This window comes from Misgurnus anguillicaudatus, chromosome 16, assembly GCF_027580225.2.
Source record: "Misgurnus anguillicaudatus chromosome 16, ASM2758022v2, whole genome shotgun sequence".
NCBI lineage: Eukaryota > Metazoa > Chordata > Actinopteri > Cypriniformes > Cobitidae > Misgurnus > Misgurnus anguillicaudatus.
In genome coordinates this window covers 34063819-34081237 of record NC_073352.2, presented here as the reverse complement: position 1 = coordinate 34081237, position 17419 = coordinate 34063819, and the positions used below count along the sequence as shown (strand labels likewise).

Here is a 17419-nt window from a genome sequence, read left to right as displayed (position 1 = left end):
GAAAGTTATGTTTTAAGATTGGGCATTAATTAAGCAATATATGCACATTTCATATACATAATTCACCTCTAGTAGTATTTAAATATCTTTTTAATAAATAAGCTCTAAAGTATTATCTAACGTAAAGCCACAAGATGTCGCTGTTGTGCAATTCTTAGTGGACCTGAGTAAACTGAAGTAGTTTTCCTCACATTTATGCAGGACAATCCGACACTAATTCAGGTAATTCATAGCAGTTCTTAATAAATGTTGTTTTTTGTTTTGCTAGATTAAGGCGCATAACACAAATATAATGGGGGAAAACGTCACAATTACGTCGTGAAATCTTTCAGGTAGAAAGAAAGTATGGTACGTAAACAATCTGACAGCCTTATGTTTATTTACTCCTGCTATAAATGCAGGTAAAACTCAACGCATAAACAACAATCCCTAACTAAAAATACAGCTTTTAAAACATCTTAATTTTATTCACCCTATTTGCAGCACTGCGCAGTATGACATCAAAGTATCGCGAGAGGGAGAACAAACAGTGCTTTCGAAATGCCCTCGCGGTACTTTAACGTCATACTCGGTCTGCGCTGTGGCGTATAATGTAAGACACAGCTAAGTTTATTCGCGATCTAATCGCCTCAAAAGAGCATCTTAACAACTTTTTTCTAGAGAATATAGATGTTTGCTACTTATCCAATCTTAAAATTGACACTTGGTTACAGTAAGCACCCTGAAGAGATCAAGGGATGAGATTTTCTGCCCTGGTACCCGCTAGATGTCGAGAGCAAAAAGTCTGAACCTTCGAATAAACTTCATCCAGACAACGCACCGCATCAACAGAAGGTAAAATATAATAATGTGTCTTATTTCTAACTGAATTGTGTTTATACGTGTTCTTATACACAACTGGAGAAATGCTAGTTTTGTCTTTGTATTGATTGTAATGTTATGACACGTTTATTTCACTTTTGACCACATCGTCATGGTCAAGCTGGGGTCACTATTGGAGCTTGCAGTGGGTTCATTTTGCTACCTGTAACAATGATATGATGTGTTGTTATTGTCGTAATGTACAGTACTTCTAATGATACACTGAGCTCACGTGTCCGTAGGCCTTTGAATGGCGAGCATCATTATGAGGATGGGCGTGTCTATTATAGTTGCTAAGTTTGACTACGTGTTTATGTAACTTACAGCAAAGGTGGAAACATCCCCCTTTAAAACAGTAAACATCTTTACAAAATAAAAGAAACAAAAACATGATAGATTTTGGCTACATTTTGGTAAGTGCTGTTATGTAATGTTTACTGTTATGTAATATTTCGTTAAAACAATTAAATAACTACAGAGCAATTGCATGCCAATGTCAACCTTACCATGAAAAAACAAAGTTTTAACCAAACGTTTTTAACCATAATGATATCTCAGATGTTAATATTTGGTGGTTTAAACAGAGACTGGGCATAGATATTTAGGGTTTTCATTTAGGTTTTTAACTTTTTCAAAACCTTATCATACCTAGTGCACACTATTTGTGTACTACAATTTTTTTTATTTGGGAATATAGCACACATTGTTAAGCTTGTATATAGTTTTTTTACGTAACCCAATCTAGTATGCAATAAAACCCTTATATTAAACAGGTGTTCACAAAATTGTAGATTTTGAAATAAAAGACTCAAATAAAAGACTTGAATAAAAGACAAACTGGTATTTCTGAATAGCCTGAGGCCAGAATTAAGCTGATTTGAAGCTAAAGTATTTTATGAACGTATAATACGTTATTCAGTTAATTATCTATTTTTTAACGGAGGTGGCACATAGTGGCATTTGGGTCCGAGCTCCTCAATTTGTTCTTCAGGCTTGCATGTGCCAAAAAAACAACAACTTGAATATGAGTGCATCTTTCAAAATAAATATTGTTTCAATAATATCAAAGCAAACATCTTTCAAAGGTACTTTATGTGAATAGTGGAATAAGACATGATTTACTTTACTGAAAAAGCTACAAGTAGAAATTCCAGTGCATGTAGTGGCTGGTTTTGAGTTAGGGTGACTGAGCTTTTCAGTGCATTTCTATATACATTGAGCTTTGCACTCTCGAGGTGGATTGTGGGATTGATGGCGCATGCTCTGCTGTTGTGATCGGTATCTGGCTTAGTTTTTGTGGAAACTGACAATAAGATTATCGCTCCAAAAATCACTGGTCCGGTGGCAGAGAATGAACTGCTAGGCCAATTCAGTTATTTGTAAATGCAGAAATGTTGAACATAACATATTGATTTTGTCTGAATATATATCAGATATGTCCATGATTATAAGTAAATCCATCCCATCTACCTAATATAGGATTTTAAAATTTCACGAATGATTAGCCGGGTGATTCTCACGAAAACTTGGTTTTAAAAATGTCAAGCATGAAAATGTAAAAATTGCTTAAAATTACTTTTTTTCCCACCAGACATTGAAAAACAAAGTCTGGAGTAAATGGGAACATTAATTTAAAAACTTTTACTTATCATTTAACACTTTTTGTAACATAATTTAAAAAATTAGTCCTAAAAAATCTCATTACCGCAACAGTCAGAAAACACCAACACTGACATATTTTCAAAATGACATGACAAACCTGAAAGAACATAATTTGGAGATTCTGCACATGCATTTAAAATGAAAGTATTTTGCTTCTATTAATTAAATTAACATTTAATAAGCATCTGTTGCAGTAATGATAATCAAAATGTCGTGTAAGCATTCTGACAAGACAATATTTCAAATTAACTGTAAAAAAATGATCTTACCTGGTAGCCATCTTGAAGTAACTGGTCCATGTGCTTGGTCACTCAAAATCAAACTTTATTAAAATTATGTATGTGTGCTTAAACTGTTCTCAAAAAGTGTTGCGGAGGATGAGAACATCAGGCATGGACACATAATTTTCCTAATTTTTCTTCATTATTATTATACATGAATATTCAGTAAATATTTTTTCTGTCACCTAAAGTAGTCTAGCAAAACATCCATTTATTTTTTTTCTTAATATTTTTGTGTTCATTTGATTAAATTACAACATAACGCATGTTCAAACACAGCCGGACACATTGCGGTAATGAGAATTTCAGCAGAAAATCAGATAAAATTTACAATTATAAATTCTTATGTTGAAATCACACATTGTGCAAGGTAAAACACAGTATTGTGTTAATTCTGATGCTTTTTAATGTTACTATATTACACATTTTAAAGCTAAAATCATTAGTGCCGTGATGTTTCAATGGTTTCGTGAGAATCACCCAGCCATCTGCTGCACTGGGTGAAATATTAGTATTAGTGTTATTTAGTAAACAATACTTTGAAATATTTATAATCATGTAAATAATTTGTATGTTATGTATATTTGTGTGACTAAGGAATGGCTGTACAAAAGTAAACATTGACGCTAGCGTTTTGCTATTTGTACACTAGAGGGTGCACACTTTATTTTGGATGGAGAAATACATGAACTTTTTTGCCTGTATTCTTTTTTAGTTTGCATTATTATTTTATTTTACCTCTATTTGTACAGGCAAGTGATTAAGAACTGGAGGACTGCCGATGAAAATGAGAACTTTTGAGCTAACTCGGGTACATTTACATTATTGTAATGTTGATTAATGAAAAAAGAAAACTGGTTTAATGGGGGCCTGACAAGTGGAATAACCACTTAGGAAAAGGAAAGTAGGGCTAAAATAAATACAAAACATTAGAAATACATACAGGTTAGCAATTTCATAAATACAATTTAATATATATATATATATATATATATATATATATATATATATATATATATATATATATATATATATATATTTAGAAAACGTCCGTGAACAAATATATAATAGTTTTGAAGCATGAAATTGAAATTTGTTTATTCAGTTTGAGAATATTTTGCAGAGCATTTCTTTCTTTCTTTCTTTCTTTCTTTCTTTTTTTCTTTCTTAGTCTTCATGCCATTTCAGCATCTATGCTATTTTCATGTCGGGAACTGTTTAATCCATACACAAGTTGATGCACACAATCTCTAATCCATACACATTTTTCTTTGGGGGGGGGCAATTTGGTATCTCCAATTTTCCCCTTTTTGTTTTTAGTTTATTTATTGAATTTGTACAGTACATGTACTTTTGACCAAGTTACTATTTGTATCACTGCACAACACACACAACCGCATCATACGGGGATCTGCAACCCCCCAGGAGCCCCCACAAGGTTCTAGGGGGCCCCCAGAAATTTCAGAGAAAAAAGCCAAATTGTAAAATTTATTTAGTTACTGTTTATCTTCATTTTTTTACTACATACATTTCAGAATGATTTATATTTGCTTTGTATCATTCTAGTGTATTTTCCTTATTACAGACTGTCCCCTTTATCTCACTTCATGTATTTTCACATACATAATACGTTTTTATACAGGTGTTTTTTAGTTATTTTACAAAGATAAACTGTATTTTAAAATAATATTATTGTATAAATACAGAGCAATTTAATAAAATAACTAATAAAAGCCGTATATTTACAGGGATTGACCTGAAAAGTAGTTGTATTTCATGTATTTTCACATAATTTATCTGTTTTTCTACAGTTTTATAACAATTATTAACAGTAATATTCTGTAATTTAATGAATTAGGACTGTAAAAGATTCTCTGTATTTTTACAGTTTTTGTATGTAATTTTGAAAAACATTTTTTTACCGTAATTTGATGGAATTTCTCTGGCGACTTTGCTGCCAGAGATTTACCGTTTTTTTACGGATTTTTTTTTACAGTGTATTGGGGTTTGTAAGGCAGGACTCAATGTAAAGCTGCTATGAAACAAGACTTATAAGTTGCTGCACAATTTCAATTAAAAATGTATCTCTTCATATACAGCATTACTCCACGTGTAGCTAATTATATATTCATTGCCTATATAAATTTATAAATATATTTTTTATTTGTGGGTCCCTGACATCATAAAGTTTGATAACCCCTAACTTAATTTGTTAACTTTCATTGACATTGTTCATGCTGTATAGCCAGAAACGAACTATCCAGGATTTCCTTATGAAGAATATGTTATTATATAGGTTCATTTTTCAAAACATTTATTGTTAAATTAAATGTGAGCAATTAATATGTATGCATGAATATATGCAGATTTAAGAAAACTTTGTTGCCAGGATTGTTATGTGAGTTTACACTACATTGCGATTTTCATTTCTTACATGTAATAATTTGTATATTTATTACACTAAAATGTGACTGTGGTTCTTGTTTGAAAATCTTAATACATGGTAAAGCTACTATTTTTTTTTTTTTTTTTTGAAAAAATAGTTTATTTCAAAGAGACAAGAATTCATGGCAAGTCAACTGCTTTCGATAATACATCTGTTTTGGGAGTTCTGATGTGCAAAGACAGTACTTGACCTAATAAAACCTTTTCTCCTGGAATGTTCCTCTCACAGTTTCACCGAGAAATCCCATAAGAGCAATCCCTGCTTTTGTAGCAGGACCCCCATGAATATAAATGCAATATGGTCACAGCCTGGCGTGAGGTGGGGTGGGTATGTTTTCAAATGCTTAATTCAGTTTGTCACCTTCATTCAGGGGGTTTTGAGTGCCCTAATTTGTGTTAATGAGGGGTAATAAAGTCATAGTCCCTCATATTAGTGCTGGGGGGGTGCAGAAGAGAAAGGAGAGGTTGACTGCTCTCCTGTCTCTCCACACATCCATCCAGAGAGCCTTGATCTGCTGTTTCGTTCTCCTGTGTGGCGCGCCTCCATTGTTCCTCTAATTAGATCTCTTTTGTTGGGTTAGTGCCGACGCCATCTGCTCTGCTGTCAGGAGCACGGTGGGTCTAGGATTGGGGCATTGTGCCGACGAAACCCTCTCTCAGCTCTCCCCACAATGGGGTACAAAAGAGTTGGCGTGTCCCAGGCGCACTCGCATAAGGGCCCTTTCACACTTGATGGAATTAGGAAGAGATTGATGTCCTCGTGTTCGGGGAACACCGACAGGGACAAGCGGCGCAACTCGTTCATTTATTCATAAGGATTTGCGTCCAGTTTGGCCTGTGTGAGGGGTTATGGAAAGTTATTATAAGCAGTTAGCTGCTCATGTTAAAGAAAACACGAGTTAGACTTCACAAAGCACGTGTCAGCTGTTGCCCTGGATAAACTCACGTCAGACTTTCTTTAGTGCTGTCTAAACATCGTTGTAAGAGCTGTCAAAACTCGCTTGTGTCTAAAATCTCGCTTAAATTAATCCCTTATGAAAAGCCAAAAGTTGTATTTACCTCTATAAGCGCAAGCTGTTTCAAGGACTGTACATTAGTTGGGCAAATAAATGGTTCCAATATGGCTAGTAAATGCTTATGCATATATACAATGTTAAAAATAACAATGTTAAATTACATTTCAACTTCAATGTATACTCTCATACGCTGTATACAGTAAACGATTGGCTGGTTTTGAAATGTTTAAAGTCTGGGAAGACTTTGGTGATGTTGGCCTGCAGTCTGTAGATGGCAGTGTGGATACATTTGGTGCCAATGTGCAGAATAATGACCGCTGGTAGTGAAGGACACTGCAATGTGGACACTTAAACACTGAATTATCTGATGCATGAGGAAGAGTTTGAGAAGGATGTCAGATTTGTCAACGTTTTAATCACATCTGCACATACTGGAATTTCTGAATATCTGTGACTTGAGCATGAAGATCTTATTGTCATCTAAACCAAACATTTGCTTTTTGATTAGCGCATGCATGTGTGAGGTAGATTTGTGACGTGTACATCCTCCCTCTCTCGTTTCTCTCTCTCCCTCCGTCTCTTTTTTCGCTTCTGTCCTTCTCACATGGTACCACCCAAAATATGTGTTTTGGATTGTCTCTGTTCATTGTCAGTGAAGGCTGATAGAGTTGATATTATGTAATACGCCATATCAGAATATGATAGTTTTATAAATAAATTGTATGCATTGTTATAATAATATATATTTTTTTAATCTGGTATTTTTAGATGGCACTGGAAAATGTTTTCAGGATATTTATGAGTATTGATAGACTGTCACATTGCTCAGCTGATTATTATGGTTATTATTTCGGCACTATTTTGGCTTATTGTTTGATTGGATTGTTGGCATCAGTTGATTAATAGAAGTGGTGCATTTACCACCATATTAAAAATCCAATATTTAGAAAAAAAGTAATAATGTGTAATAATTTGAGTAATCATCATGCAAAATAGGTGTATTTTGTGAGTCTTATTTGTTGTTATACCCCGGGTCTGTTGAATGCTGTATTCTGATTGGCTGAGAAATGTTTTGTGGGTATGCATTAATTTCTAATAACCGCACACCTAACTTGTCAAATGTCTTAAAAATAGGCACCAGAGCAATGTTTGTGGTAACCGTGCGTGGTATAAGAGGAATAATTGACTCCGCTTCGCATCGTGCCGCATTGCACCTTGGGTGTGCATTATTTTCTTATAATTCAGTGGCCTGTCGTCAATTATTCCTACTTAAATTACTTTATACATATTAGCATTGTATTAGCAGTCACTTTGATCTCTAGATATATCAGTTTCAGCCTAAACAACAACAACTTCTATTTACTGTAAATTCTGTTAAAGGGGACATATCATGAAAATCTGACTTTTCCATGTTTAAGTGCAATAATTGGGTCCCCAGTGCTTTTATCAACCTATAAAATGTGAAAAAGATCAACCCAGTAACTTAGTTTTGGTAAACCATCCTCTGCAAGAATGTGAAAAAATAAGTAATTGAAATGTGGGTCCCCTTGTAATGTCAGAAGGGGATAATACCGCCCCTTAATCTGCACTTTCCAACCACAGCACTGCCATTTAGTGCAGAGAAAAGCACAATTGAGTTTTAATTGCAACAAACCACCATCATTATGATCAGTGTTTGAATTTCATCAGCTCATTTGCATTTAAAAGGACACACGCTAAAACGGCACATTTTTGTTCACACCTACAAAGTGACAATTTTAACTTGCTATAATAAATTATCTATATGGTTTTTAAGCTAAAACTTCACATACATACTCTGGGGACACCAATGATTTATTTGACATCTTAAAAAAGTCATGAAATTTAAAGGGATTCTTCACCTAACAATGAAATGAAAAATCCTCATGTTGTTCTAAACCTATAGATCAAAGTGACTTCCATAGTAGGAAAAACAAATACAGAGGAATTCAATGGGTACTGTCAACTGTGTGCTTACCGTCATTTATTAAAATATCTTCATTATTTTATCACAATACTTCCATTAAATTTGATTTCCTAATATTGCCGGCAATGGTTACAATCAGCTGTGTGATTCATTTATAAAAATATCTTCTTTTGTGTTAATAAAAAATAAATAAATGTATATGGGTTTAGAACAACATGAGGGTGAATAAATGATTGTAGAATTTTCTTTTTTGGGTGAACTATCCCTTTAACACGGCAAAATGTGTAAAATGAAATTGAGGCACATTGCACAAAAAGTCATTGCTGGCACATAACAGGTTGTGGCCTTTTAATTTTCATGGATCATTTAAAAAAAAAAAAACATCCAAGTGGATGTTATTCACAGCTCGATGACAAACCTTTGTCTACACACACATCAAATGCACTTCAGGCCAGTCTTCAGCCATTTCTCGCCTTAAACATCCACAGAGACTGTGTGCTAATAACAAACACACATAAAATGTGTTACTTCAGCTGCAAGCATTTGGTTGAGGATTAGTGATGGTGCTTCAGGCTCATGTTGAAGTTCTTGTAGTGGAAAAGTCAAACCTGATTAGGTTTGAGGGCTGATTCGGCCCTGAGACTTTGATCAGTACGTTTACAGGTTCACATTTTATTAACGGAAACCCACTGTGAAAAATTACAGACATATTATAATATAATATGAGATAAGTTCTTGTGAGAGTGAAGTCTTGCTAGGGTAAATAGTTAAAATAAAATAAATACACTATACACAGGGATAGTTCACTCAAAAATGAAAATTCTGTTATCATTTTCTCATCCTCATGTTGTTTTGAACCTGTATGAATGTCTTTTTTCTGATGAACACAAAAAAAGATCTTTTGATAAATGATGGTAAGCTCACAGCTGATTGTATCCATTGACTTCCATAGTAGGAAAAACAAATACAATGGAATTCAATGGGAACGGGCAACTGTGTGCTTATCTGCTTCATCATTTATCTCAATATTTCATAATATTTGTTTTTCCTACTATGAAAGTCAGTGGTTACAACAGCTGTGCGCTTATCATCATTTATCAAAATATCTTCTTTTGTGTTTCTCAAAATAAAAATAAAAAACTCATACAGGTTTGTAACAACATGAGAGTGAGTAAATGATAACAGAATTTTCATTTTTGGGTGAATACCTAAAAATGTTTTGTGTTTATTGTACATCTTGAAAGAAAAAAAGATGTTTTAAGAATGTATTATTAAGGAATGTAAAAATATATATGTTCTACTGAAAACATGTTGTTCAGCTACTCAAACACACAGATGCATTAACAGACATGAACATATACACATGCATGAACACGTTTAAACACACCTGTACATAAACAAACATAAATAATATATGCATACATTAACACTTTTACATTTAAAAAAAGTCTTTACCCTTAACTCTTATCTTTGCGGCGTGCTCAGGAAGCGAAAAGCTTCCCGTCCTTGCATACAGAAGAATCTCTTACAGATTTCACCCTTGGTTGGCCATTGCACTCTTATTCACTTCCCCCTTCAGGCCTCGGCGCTCCGCTGCTCGCAGGGTTAAAATAAATGCTAGCAGTGAACCATATTGCGTTCCCTCCTCTAATCTCTCCTTATTCACAGGCGCGTAATTGGTAGTCAATTTGCACTCCCCCTTCACCCATTGTGCTGTATTTCCCTCTGACAGAGTGCGGAAGATAAATGACCAAACCGTGCCAGAGGGACCACAGCTCGCCGAACACGGGCACCCTAAATTCATTACGCCAATTTCCTCCTGTCCCGCTCGCCAAAAGAAAATGAGAGAAAGAAGGAGAATTCAAGATGAAGCGAAAACAGTCAGATGGTCTTTGTAAACGGAGAAAAAGAAGAAACGAGAAGACGTGAGAAAACAGCGTTTGGACTTTTATGGAGCACATAAAAGAGAAAAGCCACTTGAACCTTTTAGCATAGACACAGTTTATTCTCTATTATCGGATATTAAAGAATTTTAACCGCATTTGATCTTTTTATGTAAACAGAAGTTAGTGAAATTCATAGAAACAATGTGAATTGATGAGGGGTGGAAAATTTTGCTTCCTAATCATAAAAAACTGCAAAACAAATCCCACTGGTCAAGACAACACAAATTATACTATATTACAACAAACGTCCCCAAAATAACAAGGTATTAGTTTAAGGTCATTATTTTTTATTTGAATGTTCCGCTTTATTTGGAAAAATGTTACATTGGTAAAGTATATTTTATGATTATAATTATATTTTACTTTTATTATCTTTAAACACTGACATTTTTGTATTGGGGCCAGTGAAAACTTTGGCAGGGCAAGTGAAAACCTGAACCACTGTAAAAATCTATCATCTATCTATATCTGTGTCTTTAGGCAGCCAGCTGTCTTTTCTTGCATCTATCTTTTTTCCTTCTGTTGTTTATTTTGTTGTTCATTCTTCGTGTTATATTATAGATGTATAATTAAATGTATGTTTCTTTAGATCTGTCTTTCTATCTATGTATTATATATTCTGTTTCTCTGTTTCATATCGCTCTGTTATGTAATGTTGTAAATAATGTTCATTCTGTTGTTATTTCTGTAGTTTTCAATACCCAGCAATCATTTTTGCTCTTAAAAGACGGACATGTTTGGACGGCTATTAGACAAGATATCTTTAGGCTAATAAATCACAAATTTAATAGACGTCTAACCATAGCCCCAAAATAAATTAAAAAAAATAAATAAATATATAAACATAATAATAAATAAATAAATAAATAATATAAACCAAACACCTTGTAATCACGGTTGACTTTGCTTACATGATGGAATATCTTCTCATGAGTTATTTTGGCAAAAACGACATGTAACCAAATTCAAGTATTGGCTACGTCACTGTAAAAAGTTAAAGTTGGATTAAAAATTGCTTAAATTGGAAACACCTGAAATTTTTAGCTTAAATTACTTAAAAGCTTCATTTTAAAAAGTTTTTTTCATCTTAAAGGGATAGTTCACCAAAAAATTGTAATTCTGTCATCATTTACTCACCCTCATTTTGCATTAAACCTGTATAAATTATTTGTTCTGATGAACACAAGATATTCTGAGGAATGTTTGTAACCAAACTGATTGGAAGCACCATTCACTTCCATAGTATTATTTTTCCTACTATGAAAGTCAGTGGTGCTTCTGAATGTTCTGCTTTATTTGGAAATTGGCTTTATTTATTTCTGGGTTAAAATTTTTCAATTAAGGTGAGAAAATCTTAAAAAAAAGCTTAATTTTTAGGTGTTACCAATTGAACTATTTATTTATTTTTTATTTTTTTAGTAGATCCAATTTTTACTTTTTACGATATTGAGTCTATAGTAACCTAGATGGTAAAATGTCGGCTATTGCTTGCTAGGATTTTATTATCATGCATGCTTATTGTATGTTCAGATCTGGTTTGTTCTAAAAATGTCCATCCATCTGTTGTTTTAAGATTGTTTTCTTACACTCTAAAAATGCTGGGATATCATCAACCCATTGTTGGTTTTAAAGTAGGGCTGTGCCGATACATCGCGTTCCCCATTAAAAATACCTGTCTGAAATCGATTCTGAATCACAAGGCTCCGATTCTGTGTTTCATGCACAGCTTGTGCGTTTACTACGGCTCTGTGATCAGTAAGAAGTCCTTATCAATCTAAAATCACTATGAGTTCGAGTCATTTATAACATGCATTTAAAAAAGCAACACTCGCCAAACACAATAATTCAAAATATTTTTATTATCATGAAAATACCTGAAACAATCTGAAGAACAGCGATATAAATATTACTTTAGACATTTCCTGGAATAGCGTTTGGTATGCTACTTCTGTGGCACAAATGGCGTTTCTAAACAAGGCCACCCTCTGGCTTTTGGATGTGGTGGCATTTCACCCTAATTCATTCAAATTCATTCATTGAGAAAATGCGCATTTGCATGATTAATCAGCACAGCCCTAGTTTAAAGGTGCAGTGTGTAAATTTTAGCGGCATCTAGTGGTGAGGTTGTAAACCAACAACTCATTGCTTACCCCTAGCTTTTTAAAACACATAGTGAAGCTACGGTAGCCGCCACCGGAAAAACATGTCATCGTCTGAGACAACTTAGTAAAAGTGTTTGGCCATTAAGGGCTTCTGTAGAAACATGGCGGCACAAAATGGTGACTTCCACGTAAGGGGACCCTCGTTGTATGTAGATAAAAACATCTCTTTCTAAGGTAATAAAACATAACGGTTCATTATGAAAGGTCTTTATATACCCCTGATAATATAGTTTTGTATATTATTTTGCATTTCTGTCAAAAGATCCCTCTAAAAATTACACACTGCATCTTTAACTCTTTCCCTGCCAGCATTTTTTTTTTTAAAGTTGCCAGCCAACACCAGCATTTTTCATGATTTTCACAAAAGTTTAATGCCTTCCGTAAAATGTTCTTCTTTAAATAAATATACAAACAATATATCAAATGAAAGAACAGCCCTCTGCTTTCATCCTACCTTCATTATTTCTCTTTTTATCACATCTCAAATATGGGTAGGTTTCTTCAAAACACCCTATTTTGACCAAAAAGCTGAGATAATTCCATTTTTGTGTAGGACTTTTGATAGAGATCAGATGCAGAGCGATCTTTTAAACATACACAGAGTTCTTTCTCTTTCATGCGAGGCGCTACTTCCGGGTTGAATAAGTTGCGAAAGTGGATGGATAATAGCGGTATTGCGGAAAGCCGGATATTCTTGTCATTGGCAGGGCGTTTTTTCTTAATTGACGAGATATCTCGTCAATGGCGGCAAATGAGTTAAAAGAGACAAAGCCAGCTATTGGGTTAAATTTTTTCATACAAATGTTTATATCTGACCCAACAATGGGTTGAAAAAACCCAACATAGCTTAAATTACAGAAGGTCAGGTTCGTCCTTTTTTGACCCAACACTGGGTGGAAAATAACCCACCATTTTTTTTATGTCTGAGTAGTGGTACCTTCAAAGTCAATGTGTGTGCTTGTAAAGCATGCGTTTGGAATACAGCCCATTTGCTTTTAATCCCAAATGCTGAACAGAAAGTTTCAAATTGTGTTTGTATGTATGTATGCCGCGTATGCATGTTTTTTCCTGTCTGTGCTGTCCAGGCTGTGCTGTTATAACTCTTGTTGCAGCCTTCAAAGCCTTTGGCAGATTAACAGAGCCACAGAAAAGTGCGATTGAGCCGCTGTGGTAATTTATGTATCTTCTCTGGCTTTGCGATTCAGCTTCGCACCTGTTGAGCTCCCACAATCAGTTCTGTCTCCCTGCCAGGGCTGCCGTGGGTACAGGCAGTACAAGGCAACAGACGTTGATGGTTTGTTTTTACCTATCCCATTAAAGCTGCAATGTTCAGACGTTCTTTAGCAATGCAATAAACTTGCAGGTCGATATTAGATGATAGATATTTATTAGTCTTAATTTTAAACCCATCTCACTTTGTAATGCATACAAGCCAAAGCTCTATTGCATCGTGTTTCTCTGGAAACAGATGAGGTAGCTTTGGCGATGCTTCATCCGCAGGCTCCTACTTAGCAATATGGCCGCAGAAGCCACGGTTTGGAAGACACAGCAAATGTTTTGCATTAAGCCTCACGATGAGAGAGACAACAGAAATATGATGGAGGTGCGTGGATGGGTTCGAGCGCTAATAAAGATGTCATGTGAAAACATCAAGAGACACAAAGTCTCATTTTCCGCCAAGGTGCTGCCCTCCAGATGTGCGGGAATGAAGAGCCGATTGTGCTGTAACCGGGCCTGTCTGCCACGCCACTTCCAGCTAACAGGCACAACCTTAGCACACGTTTGAAGTGAGGGCCAAGAAGTGTCCGGGCCCTTAACGACCGGCAATTTATTACAACACCGTCCTGCAGAGAGCAAAAGGTCAGAGGTCACCTGGTGAACCCCATAAAACCTCCCTCTCCTGTTCTTTCTTTTTCCCTCTCCATCCACTCTTCCCTCCAAACCATTTTCTTCCCCCTTTTTTCTCTTGTCCCCCATGCATTTAGCACCTGTTTAGCACCTTGGTCCATTTATGAGGTTTGTCAGGTTGTCCTTAAGTGTTTCATGGTTGCGGTTCATGGTGCGAATAAGGGTTGAGTGCAGTGCCAAGTGCAAGGCATGGCGTCCAGTATGCTCCAATCCATCTTTACGGTCTGAAACGCAAATAATCATGTGACAGTGAGCCGTCAGAATTCAAGCAGTCTCTTGGATTAAAGCCGTATCTAATGCAAAACACATCATTTCATTCCTTGCAACTACCTTTTGGAAGGTAATGGTCAGGGGAAACATCAACATCATCTCAAAACATCACAAAAGAATCACAATATTTTATCAAAATCGAATTTTCAATTTAATTAAAATTCACGGAAAGCGGCTTTATAGAAATGTATGGCTATTATATCTTAAAGCAAGCGAAAAATAAATTACATTTTGGTCAATTTTGTGCAAAAGTTTTAGGCCACCACCAGCTTTGTTGTTTTAAAGGGCGTTTACACCAAAGAGTTTAACTCATTCCCCGCCAGCCATTTTTTGAAAAGTTGCCCGCCAGCAGTTTTTGTGATTTTCACAAAAGTTTTACAAAATGCCTTCCAGGAATTTTTTTCAGGGTTCCCACAGGTCCTTGAAATCCTTGAAAGTTTGTGAATCTGGTGGAAAAATTTCAAGGCCCTGGGAAGTTTTTGAAAATATACATACATAGATACAGGGCATTGAAAGTGCTTGAATTTATTTTATGCAATACGTTTTCTGAAAAAAAATCCATATTATAATATCATTAAAAATTCTAGACTTTAAGCACACGTGCTAAACTGTTCACTTTAAATGCTTATATCTTCTGTATGCGAATGTTGATTCATACCAAAATGCTTTTTTGCATAGTTGTGTTCGACACATGAAAACGTCTCGGGTTACGTATGTAACTGTTGTTCAATGAGAAGGGAATAAGACGCTGCGTCTCCCTTGCCATACTTCCTGTGTCCCTGTAACGCCGTCTTTGGCAATATTTCACATAGTGATATACTTCCTGGTTCTCGCGTCACCCTGTCATTGTCGTTAAGCCTCACCATTGATTAAATTTGATATACACATTCAGACACACTTACCCCTGGAGGCGTCCCCAAAGTGTCACCTCAGTGACGCAGCGCGAGTTCCCTCGAAAGGGTACTGTAACAATGTATCTTAAAAGGTAACAAAGATGTCCCCACATTTAGTCCTTGAATTTGAGGGTATTGGACCTGGAAAGTCCTTGAAAGGTCCTTGAATTTGAAGTTAACTAACGGCGCTTTTCCATTGCATAGTACCCCACGGTTTGGTTTAGTTTGGGTCGGGTCAGCTTACTTTTGGGAGCGTTTCCATTGGGTGCAGTATGTAGTACCCGATACTTTTTTCGTACCAACTCGGTTGGGGTTCCAAGCGACCCGAGCTGATACCAAACGTGACGTGAAAACACTGTAGGTTACTGATTGCTCTGAGAGATTCGTCACTACAGCGTCATCGCTATAATGTAGATTAGCTTTACCTGTGCTAGGCTAGCTTGCGATGTCTCGAGCAAAAATGTTGTCATCTGTGCTCTGCTATAAGTTCCCAAACTCACAAAAAACATCCACAGGTTGAGAATCAGGGACACCATAACAGTTTTTTTTCAAACTTGCAGTTTGTGGCAGAACATTCCCGACGAGCACGTCAGCATTATATGCTTCAATGCAACTTGAACGAGGCTCAGCGGAGCGCCGTCGACTGACGCCGCTGGTGTTTGAACAGAAACTGTCATGTGAGATAGAGGTAGTTATAAACGCGATGTGCAAACATCTATTTATCTAAACTAAATATCTAAACTCAAAATTTGCAGGTTCTATAAAAAAAAGATCGCTACTTTCATCGCTATTTGTGGTGGACAATTTTAACTTTGTGGCGGACTGATAAATAAATAAATGTATGGGAATGTACAACAACGCTCTCACTTTTATGATGTCACAGTAGTAAGCAGCGCAAATATAACGACACGCCTATAATCCCTCCCACTGTGAAGTGATACCAAACTTGATGGAAAAGCTAACCACGCCAAAGTGAGGTGAGCTGACCCGACCCAAACTAAACTAAACCGTGGGGTACTATGCAATGGAAAAGCGCCATAAGGTGTGGGAACCCTGTTTTTTCTTAAAATGCATAAACATAAAAATATATCAAATGTAAGAACAGACCTTCTGCTTTCAAACAAACAAACAAACAAAACAGAATTTTTTTTTCATCCTATCTATATTTTTCTCTTCTTATAAACTCTTAAATATGGGTATTTTTCTTAAAAAATTACCAAAAAGCTGAAATACTTGCATTTTTGTGAAGGAATTTTGTTAGAGATCAGATTTAGAACGATTATCAAAACATACACAGAGTTTAAAATTAGTAAAAATATTTTTTATAAATTGGGTAAGTGCGCCATCTAGTGGATATTACAGCGGTATTACAGATTAACATAAAACCTCATCAGAAACACTTTTTTATGCAAATATTTTCTCTTAATTAACGAGATAACTCTTCAATGGCGGGGAAAGAGTTAAATGCGTCCGGAAACGCCAGGTTCAGCTAAGAACTTTGGTTGCTATGATACTTCTGCTTTTTTATCAGTCATTGAGCGATGTTCCGGTTGGTTGTTGTAATATTTGTCCCGCCCCTCCTCCACTGTGATTGGACGGTTGGATAAGAAGTGACATTGACAAGCTGAGCGGTTCACAAAAAAACTTTTTTCAACTTTCGTCGCTCAGCGTTGAAAAACCCCAGAGTGCCACAGCTTAGTGTAGACAAAACCCGCCAGCTGCTTTTTTTTTATTGCATTTTTGAAAAGCGCGGCGCTTCCATTGGAAACAATTAAAAACATATGCCGGCCGCCGGCGTAAACGCCTTGGTGTGAACGCTCCCTTATCAGTGTTGTCATGACTTACTGATCACAGTGTATAGTTTGGTTTCCAGAGGTTTTATTGGTATGACAAAGACAGGAGAACAAAGGTGTTCCATTCTTTTCTCACAATGATGTGTTTAGGTTCTGCACTATTTTTATGATTAAATTGCAAGGCCCAGGTATTGATAAAATATTGTATTGGCAATAGTAGGGCATGTACACATTTAG

General features: G+C 35.6%; 1 long non-coding RNA gene across 1 annotated transcript in view; it reads left to right on the top strand.

The window, feature by feature from the left end:
- The first annotated feature begins 640 nt into the window (after positions 1–640).
- LOC141350131 (uncharacterized) overlaps positions 641–17419 on the top strand; it is a 79480-nt gene continuing 62701 nt past the window's right edge. The window contains exon 1 of the long non-coding RNA XR_012358130.1: positions 641–834. This is a non-coding gene — a long non-coding RNA (uncharacterized lncRNA). The remainder of the gene's footprint in view (positions 835–17419) is intronic.